This window comes from Macrotis lagotis, chromosome X, assembly GCF_037893015.1.
Source record: "Macrotis lagotis isolate mMagLag1 chromosome X, bilby.v1.9.chrom.fasta, whole genome shotgun sequence".
Classification (NCBI taxonomy): domain Eukaryota; kingdom Metazoa; phylum Chordata; class Mammalia; order Peramelemorphia; family Peramelidae; genus Macrotis; species Macrotis lagotis.
In genome coordinates, this window is record NC_133666.1 from 476,620,350 (window position 1) to 476,629,822 (window position 9,473).

Here is a 9,473-nt window from a genome sequence, read left to right on the forward strand (position 1 = left end):
AATTTTCTATACCATAGTAGGATTACACAGAAACCAACTGGGCTTGAGGACCATTTTTTATTTTTTCATAAATGAGTATCCCATCAGTTCTTCGTATTCAAAAATGTTGAATCTTTTAATAAACTTCCCATACTTACTTAGGTTCACTTTTAGAAAGTAGAAGTAATCTTTTATTAATACTCTACTCAAAGCTTTTATAATGTCTGTTTATCTCTATCACATATACATGTAAAAACATATTCTTTACTTAATCATTGTTTTTATTTTATATGTACATGAATCCTTGTATATGTACAAGGGCAGCTAGATGGAATAGTGGGTAGAGTCAGAAAATCAGGAAGAACTAAGCTCAAATCTGGCTTCAGACACTTCCTAGCTGTGTGACATTGGGCAAATCACTTCACACTGACTGTCTCACATCCTTAGAGCTATCTCTAGCTGCCCTGATCTATATCTGGCCCCTGGACCCAGACAGGATCCAAAGGAGAAAGTGAAGCTGGTGACTTGGCACAATACTCCCTTCACTTAAATCAAATTCATGTGCATGTCATGGCATCACTTCCCTGATGTCATGGCCTTCTTCAAGAATGAAGGATAATATTGAAAAAAAATCATAAAAAAATGAACAAGCAATGGATATATATATATATATATATATATTTATAAAACATACAATACATATACAAATATATATATATATATATATATATATATATATATATATATATATATAATAGCTAACATTTATGTAGCCATTACTATATATCAGATATTGAGGTAAATTATTATCTCTAATTTTTTTCAATAAACCCTTGGAAGTAGCGAAGTAGCTTCTATTATTATCTAATCTGCTTTTCAGATGACTAAACTGAGGCAAACAGAAGCTGCGATTTTTGTAGGGTCACCCTGGAGCGTGGGAGGCACCTGAATTCAAGTCTTTTAGATCCTAGGTCCAATACTCTACTCACTTGCCACCGATCAGTCATATCTCTCTCTCTATCTCTCTCTCTATCTATCTATATCATATAGATAGATAGATATCTATCTTTCTATAATCTTTCTCCCTATGTATGTATATACTCATGTTTGTATATGTATATCTATAATATACTCACATATGTATAAGAACATGAGCATTTGCATTTATATGTTTTTATAAGTACACATACATATTTATGCATATGAACAAATATACTACATATCTTCATATTAATGGCAGTTATATGTAAGCATATATATCAGTTGTTAAGATAAACTTATGTATCTTTTTTAAACTCAAGGATCAACTTCTTGTCACAAAGAATAGAACTTATAGGACAGGTATAGACAATGTAGATGGGACCATAAGGCAGTAAACAAAGTCAGTATTGATTAGATTCTGCATTTGTCTGACCATTCTGATACACAATTTACAACTAGGAGAGAAAAGTCTTTGAACTGTTCAAGCAATTTGAAACAGTTCTCATCACTGAGCAACTATCCAAAGCAGGTAAAAAGCATATGCATAGCTGCATTGCTTGAGTGGAAAACACAATTTAAAAAACTAGAATCAAAGTAGCTGCCCATTAAATTGGAGGCAGCAAAAAAAAATTTATATTAGTGAGTATTAGAATATAATTAAAACAAAAGGAGTACTGGAATTAGGAAGTTAAAAAATAATGAAAAAAAGGCCTTACTATACCAGATAAAGAATTAAGTAAATAGTAACAGAAGGGGAAAAATGATTAGAGCAATATATTTTTTAAATATTTGGAGAAAACCAAAACTCTGTTGGAAAATATATACAATGGAGAGCCGATAATGAAAATCCTTCTTTAGGTAGACTGTTGAGTCCTAAGGATAAAAGTCATTACATAGGATGTCAGAGAAAGTTTAGTAATTGCTTTTATTTAATTTTCTGTCATTGTAATAAGGGAGTATTGGTACAGAGATGGGGCTGGGACAAATATAAAAATATTATGATATCAAATAATGTGTCCCTAAATTATTTTAAATCACTGAGATCTGGAGAGGACAGGCTGTATTTTTTGCTCTCTGGTAATAATATCTCTAGGGAAATCTCCAAAACAAATTTTAGGTATCATTCATTCTTAGAGTATCCCCCAAATAAAAATAATAGGGCTTATTTTGCAAAAATACTTAATATTCTATGTGCTTATGAGGCTTAGGAGGATTTTCCTCCTCTAATATTGAAAATATTTGAAATATAAAACATTCATTAATTCATATAAACAAATATAGAAAGCTAAAAAATATAATCTACTATACAAATTTATAAGCTCCTCATAGATACACATAATGGAAATAGGTCTATCACTTTTCATCTCAGAACTGCACCATCTGTATTTCCAAGAATAAAACTCTGGGAAGATTGGACTTTCTCAGTGCTCTGAGTTAAAAAGTTCTTGTGGGGATTGTTCTTTCCACTCTCCAAAAAGTTTTTTTATGGTTTGAATCACTTCCTCCCTATTAGTCAATTTTAAGCAATTTTTTAGGGAATTTAGGCAATTTTTTAGTCAATTGAAATCCACCTCAGAAACCCTCACCCTCAAACTCATAAAGTTAATACTGGCATAGGAAACAATGATTTGGCATGCCTTCTGAATATTGGTCTACCCAGAGAAGAAAATGGAAAGTAGAAAACTCTGTCCTACCTGCATAAGTACTTGTTCTCAGTGATATTTGTTTACAGTCACCATGCTGTTTTAGTAACAGAAGGTTTAAAGTGTCCCATTCCTATCACCTTTGCTACAGTTCCAAAGGACAGAAAGTTCTAAAAGTTTCCAAAGAAAATAAGTGGGTTATTTCTACTGAATTTCTTTTATAGATGATAAGGAGAATAACTCCTTGTGATGCTATAGTATAGGCAACAGGCAATAATAGTATATGTCCTTCAGCAAGGAACTAGAGTACATTTTCTTGAAAGCAAAAAAAAAATTAAAAAACAGAGCATGTGCTCAATTTCATCATAGAAGACAAGATCTTAGATTGAGTCTCCCCTGATCATCACCATTACATAGCAAATTTAAAATTTTACTAAATTCAAGTTATATTTTGTTTCCCCCAATCTACTGGGTTTGTTATAGAAACAAATGAGAATAAATTGGCAACATTTGTCCACAGAAAGATGTTCTATTTTTTTTAGTCATCATTACATGATCAGCATCAATTCTATTTTTTAGGCAAGTGACTAAGGCGAGCCATTATAGAATATGTTGCTGTCAATGAAAATGTAGCCTGTGTAGTAAGAGGCATGTATTATTGATAAGTTCAAAAAGAACCATAAAATGAGGGAGAATGGTGATAGCTCTCCTGCCAAAGCCAGATGGTTCCCTCTGGTACAACCCTCTAGTCTTTCATTCTTATTTTAAGTGTCCTAAATAATGATGCAGAATTCTATCACTTCTCTGGGGAGACTACAAAACCTAATTGTTATCACTTGTAGGATGTTTTCCTGAATACAATATTCAGTTTAAATGTTCCTTGTCTTAATTTCATCCTTTACTCTTAGTCATATAGATGGCACTAAATGCAGAGTAATTCTTCTTTTTCCTTGGCTCTGTCTTTCAAGTGCCTGTCTTTAGATGCTTAGCATGCCCTCCTCAGTCATCCACTGCACAGACAATTGTAATTAGCTTTTTTAATCTTGCTTTCAAAGTCAATAAATTCATTTACATAAACTCCTGCATCATTTTTCCTAAACTATTTCCATTGGAGCTACATTATCCTGAAACTCAAGTGCCTCAAAGAGAAATAAATATTTTGTTATCAGTTGCCTAACCTTCTTCTTCCTGGATTGATGTTCCTTCACATGAAATGGGAAGTCTCATGAATGTTTTGGACCATTACATCAATCTATTGCCTGTTTAATTCTATAGCCCACCTAGACTTAGCTCTGCAATAAATAAATGAGGTTGAGGATATTTTATTCAAGAGATGTTTTTTTGTGATTTTTTTCATTGCATGTGTTTTATTGATTTTTACATGTCATGTAGTTTGATTCTGTGTTCTTTAGTGCATTCAATATTCTTCATAAAATTAAAAATAATACTTAATTCTCAATTTTACCTTAATCTTAAAACTAACTACCCTATAAATTTGCCATTTATCTGGAGCTTAAAATGGAACAGTGAATTTTCAAATATGCATCCCACTTCCTAAGTTCCCTATTACAGACAAGGATATTACAATCATTTCAGTCAGTCAGGCTTATGGTGTCATCCATCCTTGGATTTCTCTTTCATATTCTATAACCAATCATTGTGAAGTCCTATCATTTCTACCTTATTCCCTTTTTTCTGTGGCCATTGCAACCATCTTAGAGTAAGTACTTATCACCATATACCTGTATTATTGTAATAACCTACTCTTTGGTCAATCTGTCTCAAGTATCTTTCTAATTTGATTCATTCTCCACTTAGCTGTAATAGTGATCGTCTTAATGAATAAAATGGACTACATCACCTCCTTCCCCTAATAAAAATCCAGTCATTGCTAGTTACATTCAGAATAAAATACAAAATCTTCTGTTTGACTTTTACAACTATTCATAACCTGATCCTTTACTACCTTTACAATCTTCTTATATTTCCAAGACTTTTATGGTTATATAATCAGTGGTTATATTGCCTTTATTTCTGTATCAGACAGACGAAACTATATCCCAACTCCAAAATGTAAACCAAAGATGATTATGAGATATTTTCTTCCTATTTTAAGCATTTTAGAAAGGATTAGAATATTCATATTCCAACCAGAAACCTTCATTGGACCATTGACAAAGAGCAAAAGTGATTGACAAATTAAATGTTCAAATTTCAATTTTAAAGTTGTACTAAAATATTCAATGGTTTTGTAATAAGCTTCAAGGCAAGAGAAAAGTTTGTAGCTGCATTTGCAAGGATCCTATAAACATAGATTTTAAAATAGGAAATTTCTATGGCTGCTTAGAAGTAGAAATCACTCAGCATAGTATCCATGCAATTAACCCTTGGCAATTTATGTTTCATTATTTGTCTTTTTATTTAAATATACTGCCTCCATGACTAAGCTGCATACTCTTGAGAACAAGAAAGCAGCAGGAAGGTCATAATAAAAAAAATGCTTGTTTATACTTTGGCTTCATACTTTAACCCTTACTTATCATGATATAGTATATATAGTTAATGCCCACTAAATTATTGTTGATGAAAGCAATTTAAATAATTTAGGCATCAAACCAAGTATTTTCATTACCCCATATAATTCAGAACTGTTCTGTATTACCATATGCATTGTTGTCAACTAAAAATCTGGATTATTTTATAGAATGTACAAGTGCAATGGGTATAACTTTAATACTCAGTACCCTCAGTTGTTTCTTTCTTCTGATTAGAGGGCTAGAGGGCAAAACAATCAACTTCTACCAAAGCCTTCCTTTATAGGGAATTTAGATTTTCCAGCTAACTTGATTTCCCATCAGGTGTTCTGCTTGATTTCAATTCCACAACTTCATTCCCCCTTCCAGGATATCCTATTGCATCCCTTCGCCATTTTAAAGTTCATTTTGTGTATTGTCTTCCCAACAAATTGTAAACTTCTTTTTAAAAAAAATTTTATTAAATTTATTTTATTTTTGTACAAATGTTTTTATACATTACTAAAATATTCTTGTTTAAGAGTAAACATAATGCCCCCAAAAATATAGATCCTCATGAGGAATAAAGTAAAGAGGAGAAAATTAAAATTAAAATATAAAAATAGTAGTAAGGGCAGCTAGGTGGCACAGTGGACAGAGCACCGGCCCTGGAGTCAGGAGCACCTGAGTTCAAATCTGGCCCCAGACACCCAACAATCACGCATCTATGTGACCCTTGGCAAGCCACCCAAAACCCATTGCCCTGCAAAATAAAATAAAATAAAATAATAATAATAATAATAATAGGGGCAGCTAGGTGGCACAGTGGACAGAGCAGTGGCCCTAGAGTCAGGAGCACCTGGGTCCAAATCCAGCCTCAGACACTGAACAATCACCCAGCTGTGCAGTCCTGGGCAAACCAACCAACCTCATCTTCCCCACAACTCCCCCCAATAATAAAAATAATACTAAAAAATGTGCTTCAGTCTGTGTTCCAACACCTCCAGTTCTGTTGCAGGTGGATCACTTTCTTTAGGATAAGTCCATCAAAAAACTACTCCCATAATTTTCCACTGTTGTCATTGTTGATTGCAACTCCCTCCATTCCTACTTCACCACTACCATACACTATATTTTCTCTCTCCTTTCACTCTGTCCCTTTCCTTAAATGTGCTGCAGAGTAGCTGAGTGCTGCAGCAGACTGATCATGGGCCCTGGGGCCAAGAGGCCCTGAGCTCACGTACCACCCCTTAAGGCCCAGCAAACGTCCCTGTGATCCCAGACAGGCTACCCAATCCCAGCCCTTGCAAGAAGTAAAAACAAAAATGTGCTATATCTGACAACTCTACCCCACAGTCCACCCCCTCCTCCATCTCTCACATCCCCCCCTTCTCCCATCCCCCTTCTCTTCTTCTTACTCTAGATGTCTATACCCCATTGAGTATATATGCTGTTTCCTCTCTGAGCCACCTGTGATGAGAGCTAAGGTTTCCTCATTCCCCCTCACCTTCCCCCTTCCATATCATTGCAACGTCATTGTAATAAAAAATCTTATTACATGAAATATCTTAACCTATTCCACCTCTCCTTTCTCTTACTACCATTACATTTCCCTTTTAGCCATTGACTCCATTTTTACAATATACTATATCTTCAAATTCAGGTCTCTCCTGTGCTACATCTATAAAAGATCCCTCTACCTGCTCTATTAAATGGGAAGTTTCTTATGAGTATTATCAGTATCATTTTTCTATGCAGGAATACATGTAGTTCATCATCATTAAGTCCCTCATATTTTTCCCTTCTCCTCCACTCTCTATGCTTCACCTGAGTCCTGTATTTGAAGATCAAACTTTCTGTTCAGTTCTGGCCATTTTAACAGAAACATTTGAAATTCCCCTGGTTCATTTAAAGTCCATCTTTTTCCCTGAAAAAAAGAGGACGTTCTGCGGTGGCTAGGTGGTGTAGTGGATAAAGCACCGGCCCTGGAGTCAGGAGTACTGGGTTCAAATCCAGTCTCAGACGCTTAATAATTCCCTAGCTGTGTGGCCTTGGGCAAGCCACTTAACCACATTTGCCTTGCAAAAACCTTAAAAAAAAAAAAAAGAAAGAGGACATTCAGTTTGCTCGGCAGTTGATTCTTGGTTGCATTCTGGGGTTTATCGTCTTCTGGAATATTATATTCCAAGCCCTATGAGCCTTTTAATGTAGTTGCTGCTCCTGTGTGATCCTGACTGCAGCTGCATGATATTTGAATTTTGTCCTTCTGGATGCTTATAATATTTTCTCTTTGACTTGGGAATTCTGAAACTTGCCTATAATCTTCCTGGGGCTTTTTTTCTTTGGATCTTTTTCTGGCAGAGATCAGTGGATTCTCTTGTTTTCTATTTTGCCCTCTGATTCTAGGATATCTGGACAATTTTCCTGTAGGAATTCTTTAAAAATGATGTTAATGCTCTTTTCCTGATCTTGAATTTCAGGTATCCCAATAATTTTTAAATTTTCTTTCCTGAGTCTGTTTTCCAGATCAGTTGTTTTTTCAATGAGATGCCTTACATTTTCTTCTAATTTTTTATTCTTTTGGTTTTGAAGTATTGTGTCTTGACTTCTGGTAATGTTAAACAGCTTCCTTCAGCTCCATTCTAGATATGAAGGATTTGTTTTCCTCAGAGAGCTTTCTTAACTCTTTTTTTTTCCATTCAATCAATTCTGCTTTTTAAAGCATTCTTCTCCTCAATAACTTTTTGAACTGTTTATCTATTTGACCTATGCTGGATTTTAACATGCTATTTTCTTCAGCATTTTTTTGGATCTCCTTGATTAAGCTGCTGACTCATGTTTTTCCTGCATCTCTCTCATTTCTTTTCCCAATTTTTATTCTATCTCTCTCACACTTGATTTTCAAAAATCTTTTTTGAACTCTGTCATAGAGTGAGCCCAATTTCCATTTTTCTTGGAGTCTTTAGAAGCAGGAGCTTGTTCTTCCTCATCTTCAGACTTAGTATTTTGATCTTTCTTGGGGTCATAGACAATGTATTTCTTAATGGTGTTCCTCTTTTTTCTCTGCTTACTCATTTCCCTAACCCGTGCCTGGTCTCGGGGTGCTTCCTGAGCTTTTGAGTATTATTGGGAGACCCTCCCCCCACAAGGATTTCAGGATATGAAGCTCTGCCTTCCTTGCTAGTCTATGAATAAGCACAAGCATACCCCTCTGCCACAGGGCTGAGGTGGAGTTGGCCTGCTATTCTGTGGAGGACCTAGACTGTGATCAGGATCTGAATTTGGTCAGAGCCCCAGAGTCCTGTTCCAGGTACAGAGGACAGACCTCAGAAGACTCTCTGCTCTCCCCTCCATAGGCTGAGTATTCAAGGTTCAGTTGCCTGGGGGCTCCTGCTTACCTGCTCCATCTGCTTCCAGTTCCTGGATCTGGGCTGCTGTGGCTGCACTTCTCACAGCATCCCTTCCCCATCTTCCAAGTTATGACCAGTGCTCCCCGGATGTGGGTCAGGAAACTGACCCCTGCTGCCATGAGCCACGACTCCCAATGCCCTGAGGTTGCCTCCCTGAGGCTGAAGTTCCTTCACTCTGGCAACTGCCCCTCTAACCCGGTTGGAGCAGAGCCTTTCTGCTATTTCCAGGTTACCTTGGGCTGGAGACTTGCCTCACTGGATCCCTCTGTGGATACTGTCTCTCGAAAATTTAGTTAGAGTCCTTATTTTCTAAGTTTTGAAATATTAGAAAGAGAGAGCACCTGAGAGAGAATCTTCTCCTGTCACCATCTTGGTTCTGCCCCACCAGTCCCCATCACTTCTTTTTTTGTTTTTGTTTTTGTTTTTGTTTTTGTTTTTGTTTTTGTTTTGTTTTTGTTTTTGTTTTTGTTTTTGTTTTTGCAAGGCAATGGGGTTAAGTGGCTTGCTCAAGGCCAGGCAGCTAGGTAATTATTAAGTGTCTGAGGTCAAATTTGAACTCAGGTATTACTGACTCCTGGGCCAGTGCTCTATCTACTGTGCCACCTAGCCACCCCCCCCATCACTTCTTGATGTTAGAACTGTCTTTCTTTTTCTTATTTGTATCCCCAGTGCTTATTATAGTACCTGACACTTCATATGTGTTTAAATGATTAATATTTTATTGACTAAATATTATAGATTGATTGTTAGTGATTAATCTCTGCCCTTGAGTCTTAGCAATATCACAAAGTCTTAAATGTTATGAACTTCGTGGTATGGATGGAAAAATAGTATTTAAGCTAAGAATTTAAACTGGATTATAATTAAATTACTTCATTACTTTACTGTCAATATCATTATTAACATAAGTAAACTGACAGATTTTGAGACTTTATACCCATGACCTG